The sequence below is a fragment of the Chiroxiphia lanceolata genome, chromosome 4, assembly GCF_009829145.1.
Source record: "Chiroxiphia lanceolata isolate bChiLan1 chromosome 4, bChiLan1.pri, whole genome shotgun sequence".
Classification (NCBI taxonomy): domain Eukaryota; kingdom Metazoa; phylum Chordata; class Aves; order Passeriformes; family Pipridae; genus Chiroxiphia; species Chiroxiphia lanceolata.
In genome coordinates, this window is record NC_045640.1 from 3,096,931 (window position 1) to 3,112,265 (window position 15,335).

General features: G+C 52.4%; 1 protein-coding gene across 3 annotated transcripts in view; it reads left to right on the top strand.

Moving 5' to 3' along the window:
- Positions 1 to 15,335, top strand: part of LZTS3 (leucine zipper tumor suppressor family member 3) — a 52,049-nt gene that overhangs the window by 21,163 nt on the left and 15,551 nt on the right. Inside the window, exon 1 of one of the 3 annotated variants that reach the window (XM_032685000.1) lies at positions 6,468 to 7,082. The exons of 1 other annotated variant lie outside the window; for it this stretch is intronic. The gene's annotated coding sequence lies outside the window, so the exon portion shown is untranslated. Of the gene's footprint in view, positions 1 to 6,467; positions 7,083 to 15,335 lie in introns of those variants that run through there. One more of the 3 variants, XM_032684999.1, reaches the window with a different exon arrangement.

Below are 15,335 nucleotides of genomic sequence, written 5' to 3' on the forward strand. Positions count from 1 at the left end.
CCCACAGAGGTCAGAGCCATGGATATCTCCAGGACACAGGCTTCCTCCACCACCAGTGCTGGTCAGAGGGGACACAATCCCCTGGCATGACCAGTAAATCCTGCCTTGACCACAAATATTCAGGAATAAAGGTTGATAAGTATCCTGGAGGCCTCACCCTGTACCTGCAGCACATATGGCTGAGCACCCTTCTGGTCCTACCCTCTTCCATCCCTCTTCCTGGCCAAATCTGGGTCCTTCCTTACTGTGTTTGAGGATTAATATGTGATGGAAAGGGGTGTCTCCTAGTTCTGGGCCATCCTGTCACCACCAAAATTGCAAATCTGGGTCGTGAAGACCTTTCCTTCTCGTTTTCTCCCCATGGCATCCGAGCCAGCGCGTGGATTGAGGAGGATGAGCCTGGAGATGAACAAGCCTGAATCCTTCAGTGGCTGGGAAGCAGAGTTTGGAGAGCTGGGAAAGGGGGAATTGGCCATTCTAAAGAAAAGGAAGTGAGAGAGCTGGTGGCTGGAGCAGGACTGGAGACAAAACCACTGGTTCATCCACTGGGGAAACTGGTTTCCAGACACGGTTCAGTGCCAGTGACTGCAAAGGAATTTGTCTTCCGGGCAGGGAATACCCGCATTCCTCGGAGGACAAAGAAGCTGTGGGGAAGGCAGTGGCTGGGGGATTGTTTATAGCACTCAGGCCATTTATTAACTGCAAATTCCCGGAGCCCAGGGCCATCAGCTGGTCATGGATTCAGATGGAATTTCAGCCCACACCCACCTCCAGTCAGTCTCAGCCCTCCCTGTGGGAGGGATCCAATACATGGATTGTGTCAGTTGGGTCCTCGTGGGCTGGAAATGGAGTGTAAACCTTGGGTCCTACAAAAGGCTTCGTAGCCACCACAGAGGTGCTCCAGGCTCCCTGCTTGGTCTTCTGCTGTCCCTCCAGAAGCTCCTTCTTCCCAGGACTTTGGGATTTTCTTGCTTCTGCTTTTGCTGAAGCCATTCAGCCACCAAATCTTGCCCAGACGAGAGGTTGGCCATGATAGAGATGAAGTTGGATGGGACATCACCTGTACCCAAACCTGATGAGGATTGAGCCTGATGTTCCTCCCTGAAAAAAACCTCCCAGCCTGAGCCAAGGGGGCTGTACCAAATCCTAATTCCAGATATGGACAGAAATGGCACTTTCAAACAGGATCCATGAACACCTGGTGATTTCAGTGGAAATCCAGCCCTCCTGGCTGCCAGTTAGTTTGCTCCAAGTTATTTTTACCAGACCTGGTCTGATGCTTTTGGACTGTGAATGGGAGGTTTATTTCCTTCATTCTGAACGAGCACCCGAAGACATTTAAGGAATGGTTTTAAACTAAAAGATGAGAGATTTAGATTAGACAGAGGAAAAAGTTCTTCTCTGTGAGGGTGGTGAGACCATGGCAGAGATCATCCAGAGAAGCTGTGGCTGCCCCATCCCTGGAAGTGTCCCAGGCCAGGTTGGACGGGGCTTGGAGCAACCTGGGCTAGTGGAAGGTGTCCCCGCCCAGGGCAGGGGGTGGAACTGGATGGTCTTTAAGGTCCTTTCCAACCCAAACCATTCTGAATCTATTCTTCCATGATTCTAGAAGTTAGTTGGGAAACTTGGTAACACCTGGCATCCCCAAGGATTATTGGCCTCTGCCCGTTGGAGACCTCATTGGCATTGGCACCATTGCTGCCCCTCTTGGGGTTGTCCAGCCAAGGCATGAAGGGAGAGCAGGAAGAAAGGACAACACTGCTTCCCCACACACTTTTTTTTCCAGTTCCTAAGTTTTAGATGAAGGTCTTGTCCAGCATTAACATGGTTTGATCTCCTGTGAGAGAAAAACATCTCCATCCAACCCTACAGGGGCTGTGAGGTCTGAGGGGCTGGTGAACCAGATCCCACTTCCCCTGTTCCCCTCATGAGCTGCAGGGAGGAAGGTGGCCATTTAATGTTCATCTCTTCAGTTACAATGAGCAGGCACAGGACAGGAGGGCCGTGTGGTTTGGGACTTTTACCGACCCTTTTGGAGGCACAGGACAGGAGGGCCGTGTGTTTTGGGATTTTTACAGACCCTTTTACAGACCTGGCCCACATCCCATGGCCAAGCCACCACAGCAGAGCATCCCAGCACACACACATCAAGCTTTCACCAGCTGCACATGGAGATGCAGGAGCCTCTCCTGATTTATGGGAAGACCTGGGCCATGCACCAGGCTGTGGTTTGCCAGCACTGAGCGGCTTTGTCTGCCCTGTGTAGATACAGGAGGAGACAGCTTATACCAGCAGGGATGTTTTTTTCCAGAATAGGAAACCATCCCTCTGGATGACTAAACCAGAGTCTTTTGGCTTGTTCATGTTGGCTCAAGCTGAGCAGGCAGCTGTTGAGGACTGGAGACAGAAAGGGTCCCCCACTGCAGCAGCTGGCATCAGCCCAGCTTTGTGGTGCCAACCCAGCCTCAGGACCCCCTGCCATGCCCTGTGGTGGCTTGGAGAAGGTCCTCTCCCACCCCCAGCTCTGTGTGGGTATGGAGGGGCCTCCCATGGGCTCAAATTATTCCACTTAACGAGCAGGAGCAACCTCTCTCAGCATCTGAAGTTCCATCCCAGTGCAGTGGTGGGATGTCACCGTGCAAGTGCTGATGTGGGTGAACCTCCAGCTACTGAGAAGTTTTGTGGCACCATGTAACCCCTTTTCTTCTTGCCCAAATAAATACCGAGTGTCCACCTTTTTTTGTGAAATTTTTCCTGGGAGCTCAGCCCCAGAGCTTGCTTGGGGATTTCATCAGCTTTGGTTGGATTTTCTGGAATGGCACAGACATGCTCCCCTCCCCTGTGGCCCCTGTGATCCCTGCAGGGCACCCACATCAAATCAGACAAAGCATCACCTCTGCAGGAATACAGGGAAACCCTTGGATGTTTGACACCCATTAGTGAAAGCAGGATCAGGTCCTTGCTCTGAAGATCAGCATGGAAATCTCTGCTCTAATAATAGACAGTGGGGAAGAGCTTCAAACAAAGCCTGGTGAGGAGGTGCTGCAGGAGATCTGGGTTCAGCATCCAAGCTCTTGGATGTCAAGCACTTACCAAGCACAGTCAGTTCACAGCTGAGGTCTGGAGCTGGGTTTAAGTTGTTGTGATGCTGGTTGGAAAGCTCTGGAGGCCTCCAGCCCAACTTCACAGCCCAAGCAGGACTGTCATCATCACCAGACCAGGCTGGCCTTAACATTTCCCAGCCATGGCACTAAGACATCCCAGGATGGAGATGCCTCCACCTCACTCACAACCTCACAGTATGTTCAAGAGCCAGGTGACCCTTATTTAGGAATTTTTCTGCTCCTCGAGGCTTTGGAAATGATCTTCCCTCTGAATAAAGGAGTCTGGGTGGAGAGAGGAGGAAGGCTCTTGCTCACATCGGGATGTTTTGCACTGAGAACTTGCTCCCCAGAGCTTTTAAGGAAGAAATCCCGATGCAGGGAGTCGATGTCTCTGTTCCCATTTCCATCTCCTCCTCCACTTCACCACATGCCTGAGCAGATTGATGCTTTCTGCTCGTGTTCCCCAGGGAAAGTCCTGGGCCAGGGATGCTCCTTCAGGCCTCACTGCCTGTTTTTCTCCTTCTCTGATTATAATCTTAAGCTGCACCAGGAGAGGCTTAGGTTGGACACTAGGAAGAAATTCCTCACAGAAAGGGTGATCAGACAATGGAAGGGGCTGCCCAGGGAGGTGGTGGAGTCCCCACCCCTGGAGGTGTCCAAGGAATGACTGGATGAGGCACTCAGTGCTCTGGGCTGGGGGACAAGGTGGGGATGGGGCACAGGTTGGACTCAATGGTCTCAGAGGTTTTTTCCAACATAATTGATTCTGTGATTCAGGGAAGAAAACATGTAACCAATTGTTCAGCTGCAGTCCAGGGATCTCTGAGATCTTTGGGATCTTGAAATGAAATGGCTCCAAGAGAAAGGGGATCACCCTGCCAGGGGGGCCTGTTCAAAGTGTGCCACTTCTGCAAGGAAAAGGGAAAGGAAAACAGAAGGGAAAAAAGAGTTTGGGTTTTAATAGAGTCTATTTTTCCTTTCCTCAAGAAGTGGATGTTCAAAGCCTCTTCCCCAAGGCAGAAGGAGGATTTTTAGGGGGATAATTCCAACCCAGGCTGGAGGTCACCTCGTGGGGTTGGGTCTGGGTGCACAGTCCAACCATGGCCACCCAAAAAGGGCAGTGCAGAGACGGATAAACTCCCTCCAAAGGGGTGAGACCAGGTCTTGGTGGTTCTGTCCATGGGGACAGGGAAACACAACAGCCTGAATGCAGCACAAAGGGATGCTGGATGCCAACTGGGGGGTCTCTGCTGGCTCTCAGAGGTGGTGGAGGGGCTCTGGGGGTGGTGACTCTGGTGAGTGGAGAGGTTCACGTCTCAGAGACCAGAGACCTGGCTTAGAAATGGGAGTTCAGGGTTCAAAAGTTTATGACTTGCCTGAGAGCGCCAGGAGCATGGGTTATCCCAGCGTTTCCAGCATCCTCCAAAGTCTCTCCTATCATGATTTATTCATCTGTGGGAAGAGCTAAGACATAACTCAGCTCCCAAAGGGAGAACGAGCACAGCCTAAAGCAGCTGCCTGTCTCCTGTGAGCTCTGCCCAGCCTGGGCCTGCTGCAGCTCCATGCCGTGATCCAAGGGCTCCTGCTTGGGCAGCTTCCCCAAATCCCACTGGGGAGGAGGGTCCACATCCTGACAAAGCTCCTGGGTCAGCTCTGGTTATTGCAGGAGCAGTTCTTGGCTGCTTCCAAGGTGCACACGCTGGGAATCTTCTGGCAATGCAGAAACCAGCCTGTTTCTTGGAATTCTTTGCCTCTGGAGTTAAAGGGCAAAATTAAGAGTTTGAGTCTCCACAGGGACCCATTCTGGTATAATTTACACCTTCCCCACGCACCCCAGCAGTGTGTTTTGCCCTGGTTTAAATGCACCATAACCCATATTTGATTCTTTTAGCATTATTGGTGTTTTACTGCTCTTGCTGCTGTTTGCCCACCGATGCCAAGGCTCTTTGTGAGGCTCCAACCGGTGACTCCTTTGATCCACAGACATCCTGCCAACACAAAATTCACTTGAGCAAATAAGTCTAAATTAGTGGCAGCTTTGTGTGGCTTTATTTCCCTCCCTTCACTACTGAAAATAATCCCATGTAAGTGCTGAGGCTGGAGGGCTCCCGATGGGAATGCTGATTGCTCTCCTGCCTCAGTGCTGGCAGCTGGAAAAGTAGGAGAAGGAGCTCTGGACCATCCTGTATCACTCTGCTCTGAATGATGGGGGGGGGGGGGGGGGTTGGATGGCAAAGCAGGGAGAGCACAATCCAGGTCCAGCTTTTATCCAGGCTGGATGGGGCTTGGAGCAACCTGGTGTAGTGAAAAGTTTCCCTGCCCATGGAACGGGCTAAATGGGCCCCATGGATGGAGCTAAACGATCTTTAAGGTCCCTTCCAACCCAAACCATTCTGGGATTCTATGGACACATCATCCTATTCACCCAATTCTCTGCCCCTCTGTTAGGAAGACCCCAAAATAACTATTTGAGGGGAAACAAGAGGGTTTGAGCCATTCCTTTTTTGGAAAAGCCAAGTTGTCGGACCCCAAACTTTCAATTTGGGCAAAAACAAGCTGTCAGAGCCTAAAATTCCCGTTTGAAAGAAACTCCAGCTGTTGGACCTCCACATCCCTATTTACGCAAAAACAAGACTCCAGATCCTAAAATTCTCTTTTGAAAACAAACAAACAAAACAAAACAAAACAAAAAAACTCAAAACAGGCAATCAGACCCCAAATTCCTATTTGAGGAAAACCCAGCTGTCAGGCCCCAAAATCCCCCTTTAGCAAAAATATGCCAGACCCCAAAATCTTTATTTGAGGAAAAACAGGCCATCAGACCCCAAAATCTGCTATTTAAAAAAAAAAAAACAAACCCACCTATCAGACCTCCCAAATCCCTATTCGAGCAAAACCAAGCTGTCAGACCCTCAAATACCTATTTATGCAAAACCAAGCTGTTAGACCCCAAAATCTCTGTTTGAATAAAAGCAGGCAGTGAGACCCCAAATGTCTATTTGGGAAAACCCAACTGTTGGAGCCAAAACAAGTCATTAGACCCAAACTCCTAAAAGCCCATTTGAGCAAAAAGAAGCCATCAGACCCTAAAGCCCTCATTTGAAAAACAAAAAACAAAATAACAACAAAAACCAACCAACCAACCAACCAAACTCACCACCACCAAAACAAAACAAAAAAACCCACAAAAAAACCCAACAAAAAAACCTCACAAAAACTCCAAAAACAATCAAACAAAAAAAGAAAAAACAAAACAAAACAAAAAAAACCCAACAACAAAAACCCCCACAAAATATAAAAAATTAAAAAAAAAAAAAAACACAAAAAAATGTACCTGTTGGATGCCTTGGGCCCCTAAATTCCTTATTTGAGCAAAACCAATCATTCAGACCTCAAAAATTCCCTATTTGTAAAAAACCAGCTGTCTGGTCCCCAAATCCTCATTTGAGCAAAACCAAGCTGTCAGACCCCAAAATTCCCATTTGGAGAAAAACAGGCAGTTCAGCCCCAAAATCTCCGTTTGAGCAAAACCAAGTTTTCAGATCCCCAAATCCCTACGCACACCAAAAGAAGCCACCAGACCCCAAAACCCCCATTTGAATATAAGAAAGGCAGCGTCGGACCCCAAAATCCCTGTTTCAGGAAAACCCAGCTGTGAGACCCCAAAACCCCCATCTGAGCAAAACCAAGCCATCAGTACCCCCCCCCCCCAGATCCCCAAATCTGAGCCGGACGGAGCCGTCCCTCCCCAAAATCGCCGCCGGAGGTGGGCACAAAGAGTTAAACTCCCGCGGGCGCCGTGGCCAATCCCACCGAGCAGAGGGCAGCCCTTGGCCCCGGCCCAGCGGCAGGTTGCTCTCCGCAGGTATTATTTTGGAGTTTTTCCCGGGATACCGGGCAGCGAAACAATGAATTTCGAGCTCGCCGAAGGATGGGGGAGCTGCAGGACGGACCCCTGGGCTGCCCAGGTAAATCCCGGTGGGTGCTTTTTTTCCGGGAATCTTTCCTTTCCTCTCCTTCCCCCCTCTCGCTGGGTGTCTTTGTTTGGGGCCAGGCAGGGGAGCGAAGGGGTTTTGGTGGATTAAGTGCGGGCTGAGCTGGTGGAACACTTTGCAGGTGATTTTTTTGGGGTGGGACCTCTCCAGCGGGCTGGGGTGGGAGCGGGGATGGGGTGCACGGAGGTGGGGTGATCAGGATGGGGGAAGCTGCTATTTTCCCCCCCCCTTCTGAGCTCCCCCTGGATCCAGCTGGCAGCTCCCAGCACCGGGACCTTGCACCCCAGTGGATTTTTGGGGCACCGCTCCGGTTTAGCTGGCGGTGGGGACAAACCACCACGGGGACGAGCCACCGCGGGGACTCGCTCCACGCGTGGTGTCCGAGGAGGAACGAGAGCGCTTCCTGGGCCGGCTCCGCGCTCTTCAAATTCCTCAGGGCGAGTTAATGATAAATCCCGGCCGGGCTGGCGGCGTGGGAGGCGGGTGGGAGCCGGTGGAGGGGTCCCCTCGTTGTTCTTCCTGGGGGGGACAGAGGTCTGGGAAAGGTCTGGGAATGGCAGAGCCGGGCAGGGCTCGCGGGGGGCCGCTGCTTGGAACCCTTCCCGGGTGATGGATCATCCCAAAGGGCAGGATCGGCCCTGCCCCTGCAACACCACGTGCAGGGCAGGGGTCTCAACCCTGCAGGGATCTGGGGACAAGGGGGGATGTGGTGACTCCTGCTCCCACCGCGAGGAGCTCGGGGCCAAGGAGTGGGGCTGGAGCAGGGGGTCACATCGGGATCCCTGAGATGTGGGCATGTGTGAGGATGCTCAGGCAGGTGCTGGGGTGCCAAGCAAGGCACTGCCAGCTCCATGCTGGGGAACTTCCAGGGGCAGCAGCACCGTGCAGTGAACCAGGAGCTCCCTCATAACCCCCGGATCAGGGAGCACCACGGGATCAGCCGGGAGCAGCTCGTTTGCAGCCACATTGCCAAAGGGGTTTTGGTGGATTAGGGTAGGGCTGAGCCAGTGGGACACTTTGCAGGTGTTTTTTGGGGATGGGATGTACCCACTGGGCTGTGTTTGCACCGGGGGGTTGGAGTGGGGATGGGGTGCTCCAGGTGGGGAAAGCTCACCCTGGATCCAGTAGAATCCCCTTAGCAAGGGGAAACTGAGGCACACAGGGCTGGGGTGACCTCAAGTGCTCCAATCCATGGCATGGAGCATCCCAGATGCTCAGCCCCACAGCCAGCACTGAGGCTGCTCCATCAAACTGCCCTTTCCCTATACCAAGTGAATTCCGGGAATTTTCCTTGTCCACCAAAGTTGGTGCTTTCTGGGCAGCCTCTGGGATCTCACTGGGGACAAGGGCACAACCAGCACTGAGCATCTTCTGTGGGCAGCCACGAGGGCAGGTGGGCACAGGTGAGACCATGGCCTAACCCTTCCTGATGGACACCTGGGATTTGGGATGGCAGTTTGGGCTGGGCTTGAAGCCACTGTGTCCCACTGGCATTCTGCCCCTTGGGATGATGGGGACAGAGATGGTATGTCATGGAAAATCCCTCCTAGCTGCCCTCAGGTGCATCCTGGGGGATCCAAAATCCAGGGCTCTGACAGCAGACAGGGAAAAGGGGGGTAAATTCCCCTGAGGGTGAGGACTCTGGTCAGGTGGACAGCCCTGGTGTGGCTTCCCAAAACCTCCATGGCAGGATAATTCCTGGTGGAAGGGTCCTTGGGGGGTCTCCAGACCACCTCAGTGCTGAAGGCAGACTGAGCTATGGCACCAGACCCTGCTTGGTCCATTCCGGGCTTGAAATACTCCCAGGATGGAGCCTAAAAAGCCTCCCTGGGACCCTGTACCTTGGAGATGCACCTTGTCACACCTCCAGGTCACCTGCTGAGGTTTCTCTGGGGCGTTGCTGCAGCCTCCACAACAACTTTTTATTTCTTTCCTTACTGGAGCAGCTTGAGATCAGTGCAGCCTGCCAGGTGCTTGGCTTTTAATCCCACACCTTTGCCTGCTCCTTTTGGATCCAGAAAATCCTGTGGATTAAAACTGGGAACGCCCTGAGATGAGCTGGGGTGGAGGTGGGCTTGGGGCAGGCGGAGCAGCTTGTTCTGGATGAGCAGTGGTAATGCCCAGATGGATTTATTGATTATTTTGTTGTCCACAGAGGGCTTTCCAGGCAGCTGGGGGTGGGTGTTCATTCCAGGAGCACCCTGAGGGAGCAGGGAGGGGTAAGGAGGACAAGCAGGACACGGAGCCAAGGCCATGTGCAGATTGGGGCCGATGTGCAGATTGCGGCCGTGCTTTGCCGTGATTCCCCTCCCGCCACTTCGCGGGGGACAGGGAGGGGTGGCACTGGACTGTGTCCCTTAAACACAGAGCAACTGAGGAGGAAAACTGATAGCAAAGGGGGAGGATTGGCAGGGAAGGTGGAGCTGGAGCAGGCTGCACTATTCGGGCTTTGTGGGGGAGAACAATGGGGCCTTTATTGGAGAAGGGAGGTGGCTGCTGGCAGGGACAGTTTGGTACACAGAGTGTCCCTTGGCCAGATGGGGGGACAGGGCACTGGCATGTGGGATGAGACAGTTTGGTACCCAATAGTCAGCTGTGGGGGCAGGGAACTGGGACATGGGGTGGGACAGTTTGGTGCTCAGCATGTCCCTTGGCAAGGTGGGGGGTTGGGAAAATGGGACATGGGATGTGGGATGAGACAGTTTGGTACCCAATGTGTCCCTTGGCCAGCTGGGGGAATGTGGAAATGGGACACAGGATGTGGGATGGGATAGTTTCGTACCCAATGTGTCCCTTGGCCAGCTGGGGGAACATGGAAATGGGACATGGGGTGGGACAGGTAACCAGTCAACTGAGGGGACAGGGAAATGGGATGGGACAATTTGGAACCCATCATGTCCTTTGGCCAGAAGGAGAGACAAGGAACAGAGACATAGGACATGGGATGGGACAGGCTGGTACACAGAATGTCCCTTGGCCAGCAGGTGGGACGAGGAATGGGGACATGGGATGTGGGATGGGACAGGTTGGTACTCAGAATGTCCTTTGGCCAGCAGGTGGGACAAGGAATGGGGACATGGGATGTGGGATGGGACAGGTTGGTCCCCAGAATGTCCCTTATCCATATCTGTAGGAAACTGGGACATGGCAGATGAGACAGGGGACGGGCCAGCTGGGTACCAAACATATCCTTGGGTGGTGAGACTTGTCCCAGAGTGTCACTACAAGCCCCACAAACGCTGACATGACTCTCCTTGATGGGGGTCACCCCTCCCAAATCCTTTGGCAACCGGAATTGCTGTGGGTGGTTTATGGGAGCACGTCAGGCTGGCTCTGGGGACCCTGGGGACCCTCACAGGTGGGAGTGAGGAACATCCCAAGCTGGGAACATCCTGGACCAAGTGCTGCCACCTACTCCAGCCCATGGCAGAGGGGCTTTGGGGATGGAGGAATGCATCAATCCCGCCGGGCTCTCCCTCGGCAGCTCGAGGAGAGCTCCCCCGAAGAGCCGCCTGGGCCTTTTCATCTCATCTCTTTTGTTTCAGGCTTATTATGTAAATAGCTGCTGCAGCCCCCATAATGAGAAAGTGGTTTCCCAGAATACAAAAAGCTGTAATTATCTCATTAGCAGGCGGAAAGGAAAAGGAAATGTTTCTGAGCCACTCTCGCTTTTATTTCCCACAGAAGCCCGAGGAAGAGCAGCCCCCGAAATGGGGTCCTGCCTGCCCCCAACCCTGCCACCCACACCTGAGGCTGACACTTTTTAAGGAGGGAAAAGCAGAGCATGGTCCTCATGTCCCAGAAATAGGCTTGTACTGGGAGGGTGGGCAGCTTTTAACTGAGCCCAGTTACTCAGAGGATGCTGGTCCCTGTGCAGACCCCTCAGTGCTCTCAGATGCTGGGAAAGGAGAGGGGGGTCAAGGAGGGACAAAGCCCCAAATTGGATGTTCCTCAGCAGGACTCCCAAGCTGAGATGGTAGCACAGAGCTTCAGGATGGATTTCTGGGGCTGCATGCCTGCAGCAAGAGTGTGATGGAAATAGCCTTAGGATACATGGAGGCTGCTCCCAGGAGAAGCCATGTAGGATGTCTTTGGTGTTGCTTTGCTTTCTGAACTCAGGCATTCCTTGCTTCCAGCTAAACAGAGCTACAAAGGTCCCTGCAAAGCACCCTGGGGCTGCAGGCAGGGGCTGCTGCTTGCTGAGGTCTCCAAAACCCCTTCCTGGAGGGGTTTGCTTCCACCCACACTCTGTTCCTCAACCCTGATCATGGCACAGGATGGTTTCATGCAGAAACAACCCCCAGCCCTTCTCCCCAGGGCTCGTCTCGTTCCACTCAGTCTGTCCTTGGAATTGCCCCGGCCCAGGTGCAGGAGCTGCAGGATCTCCCAGGCCACGAGGGCTTGGGGTGAGAAAACAACTTTCTACTCATTTTAACCCGAAAATTCAACCCCAGAGCTTAAGTTTCTGTAGCTCAGCAGCAACCACAGAATGACTGAATGGTTCAAGTTGGAGGGAGCCCTGGAGGTCACCTGCTCCAACCTCCCTGCTCAAGCAGGGAACCCTGGAGCGCATTACTCGGAATTGTGTCCAAAAGTAAATCCAGCCATAAATCCTTTGCACAGAGGGATGGAAGATGTGCAGACACCCATCAACCCCACAGCCCAAGAGGTTGTCTGGAAGTGGCTACAAGAACTTGCCACTCCTTGACCCTCCAACCTGCCTTCCTGAGTTTGCCTTTTAGCCCTGAAGGGGGGAAAAATATCCCCATAGCAATGCTCCCATGCCCTTCAGCAGGGATAAATGTGAAAAGAGAGGTTTGTGTCCCAGGAGAGCAGCGGGAGTTGTTCATTTGGCTTTGTCTGGCTTTCGGTTGTGGAAAAATCTTGTGGTTGAGGAGCCTGAGATGTGCATGTTTTTGCAGACAGGTTTGAGTGTGTTTGTGTTGTATTCCAGAAGTGGAGGAAAACCTGGCAGCCACCGAGCCAGGATGGTGGAGTGGGGGGAAAAGGAGCTGGAGGAGGTGCAGAAAAGAGCCACAAGAATTACTTGAGGGCTGGAAAAAATGCTTGTGAGAGACAAGAAAAGCTCATTCCGTTCCCCTCTTCAAGACTGAGCAACTTGAGAAGGGTGTAGGAGAAAAGGAGGTGCCGGATGAGAGGGGAGCTGTGGTGTCCCTGCCTCCAGAACCAATCCCAGTGGAGGTGCTCTCAGCCAGGTTTGGGTCCAGTACGGCCATAAGGAGGTGACACGTGATGGTCTGTGACACACAGGAGGCAGAGCAGTAGCTGAATGGTGTTTTTGGAGGTTGTGATGTGCAAGGAGAGGCTGAGGCTGTTTGCTCAGCCTGGAGAAGAAGAGGGATGGGACTAAGAGGACAAGAAAAGAGGGCTTCAAGTTGCACCAGGGAGGTTTAGATTGGATATTTGGGGAAATTTCTTCATGGAAAGCATGGTCAAGCCCTGGCACAGCTGCCCAGGGCAGTGTTGGAGTCCCCATCCCTGGAGGGATTTAAAAGCCATGTGGATGTGGCACTTGGGGACATGGGTTAGTGGTGGCCTTGGCAGTGCAGGGGGAATGGCTGGACTCTATGATCTTAAAGGTCTTTTCAAACCTTCCTGGTTCTGTGATTCTATGACTCTATGATACATTGGCTGAGTGCAATTGCAGGTCTTGTGTTTCAGTGGTAGTTTTTCTCCAGGGCCTGTTAATGCTTCACTGGACACAGGTGGTTTTGCTCCCTACAGAGTCTGCTGTCTTCTCACTGCTAATCCATGACTGTCTTCTCACTGCTAATCCATTACTAACCCATTACTGCCCTTCCCTCTCCATGTATTTTTCTGGAAGAAGCCGAAATCACGACAGCAATTTTTTTTTTTTTTCAACCTTTTTTACGCCTTTTCCAACCTGCTCCACCACCCCGGGACGTGTTGACTTCTTTTTCCTCCAGCCAACCCAGCTCCTTGGCGCTGCCGCCAACAAACTGGCAGAGCCCACCAGAGCCCCTAAACACGGGGGAGGTGCAGGTCCTACAACCCTAAAAAACCAGCAGCACAAAGCACGTTTGTTATCACGTCGGTAATTGCCCGCTCATTAAAACCGACACAAACAAACCTGCGCCCCTTGAAGGTCACGGGCACACCTGTTACCACGGTGAGGAGAGGGAATTTTTGACCTTCAGATGCCTTTGTTGCCCATCCTGCCAGCACCACATGCCTGGGGTGGCACGTGTGCCAAGGCACTGCCTTGCTCCGGGGCTGTTTGCCGGAGCTCCCTCTGCCCAGGCCCAGTGATTGATTTCCCTCTCCCGTGGCACGGTGCCCAGGTATGTCTGTCTCCCCCAAGGCCTTTGTTACGAGAGTGTTAACAATTAACCTGCTCAGGCAGAAACAGAGCCAGGCCCCCATAATTTAGTCTTAGTTAACCATTCAGCTGCTTATCTGAAAGTGATTTTTAATTCTGTTTAACTGGAAGGCAATCGCTAACTCATTTGGATAAAGCAAGTGTGAAGACACAGTTGTTATTTTACAAATAATTGTGTTTACAATAGGAGTGCCCTGGAGCTGCAGGGATGGTGAGAAGTCTGGGTAAGAGGTGGCCATGAAGAGTTTAACCACCACAGCTGGTGGAAAAGGACATTTCACTTCAGATTTCATCCATCAAGCATTAAAATATTGCTGTCTCCAAGGCAAGGCTGCTGCAGGAAAGGCCGAGGGGTCACTACAGTTGGATGGGACAGGGAGATGGTGCAACATGGAGCGTGTGAAATCCCAGTGTCCCTAGTCAGAGAAGGCTGTCTGCACCTTGTTAAGGTGCTGGAATGGAGATGTCTACCAGGAAGGGAGTCTTGAATCAATCTAGGCGGACAAAGAAACTCTTTTGAGCTTTTATTAACACAGAAATGCTGGGAAATGTGAACTCGGCTCAGTGTTTGTTCTGGAGGGGTTTTCCCCTCCTTTGTGTCTGCAGAAAGTCCCTTCACTTGGGTTCCTGCTGCAACCACAGGGCTTTGGGGAACTGGAGTGAGGGCAGAGCTCAGCAAGGGCCCTGTGGCTCAGTGACTGCTGGGATGGGTGGACAGATGGACAGATAGGTGTCACTTGGGATTGATTTGGGTAGACCTAGTCCTCCCTGGGAGGTGAGTTGGACATAGCATCTTCCTGAGAGCCTGGTGAGGATGAAGACTGGAATGTTCCTGGTGCCTCCTCCCCACTGCAGATGGGATGTAACATCTGGAAAGAGAGAACCTCTGGAGAGGGCAGTGGCTGGCAGGTGGCTTAATACTCCTGTTTTAGTTTCCTGCCTGTCTGGAGCCTCTCCACCCTCCACAGGCCAAGGGGAGCCACTTTCATCCCTTTACCATGGCTTGGGAGTCTCTTTCAAGCCCAGCCATGCTGAGGGTGACTCCTCGTTCCTTCCAAAGGACTGACTTGGGAATGAAACACTGCTAAAGTAGTGATTTGGCTTCTCTCAGCCTCCCCGTGCTCATGGACTGCCAGTTCCTCTCATTGGGAATCACCCAGTTTTAGTTCACGTTCCCATGGGAAGGAGGTGGATATCATGGAGTCATATGGACCCACACAGAATGGTTTGGGTTGGAAGGGACATTAAAGATCATCTCCTCCATGGTGTCCCTCCAGGGACACCTGCCACTATTCCAGGTTGTCCCAAGCCCTGTCCAACCTGGCCTGGGACGCTTCCAGGAATGGGGCAGCTACAGCTTCTCTGGGCAACCTGTGCCAGGGCCTCACCCACCTCACAGCCAAGGATTTCTTCCTCTTATCTAATCTAACCCTGCCCCCTGCAAGTTTAAAACCATTTCCCCTTGTCCTATCACTACAGAGATGAAGAGATTTAAGAGAAAAGAAATGTGCTGGGGAAGTTTTGAGTCACACACTCCTCCAAACCTGGAAGGAGAATAAAATGACCCTCCTACTCTGCACCAGAGCGTGGCAGAGCTATTCCTGTGCTCAAAACTTGTTTTCAGTTCAGTTTCCTCAGTTCAGCTGAGGAACAACCAGTGCAAAACCTGACTGGGAACAGGAGCTTGCCAGAAGATACAAACCCAAGAGTTGTTGTTCTCAAAAAAATGGCCCTTTTTGGCAAACAAAGCTGTACTGTCGGGGATCTGTTGGCACTTCTGGCACCTCCTTAATAACGCGTTTGTAAGGCTCGTCCTTGCACTCTGTTTATCAGGCCCTGGGTTTGCAGTAAACATAGGCTAATAACAATTTTTTT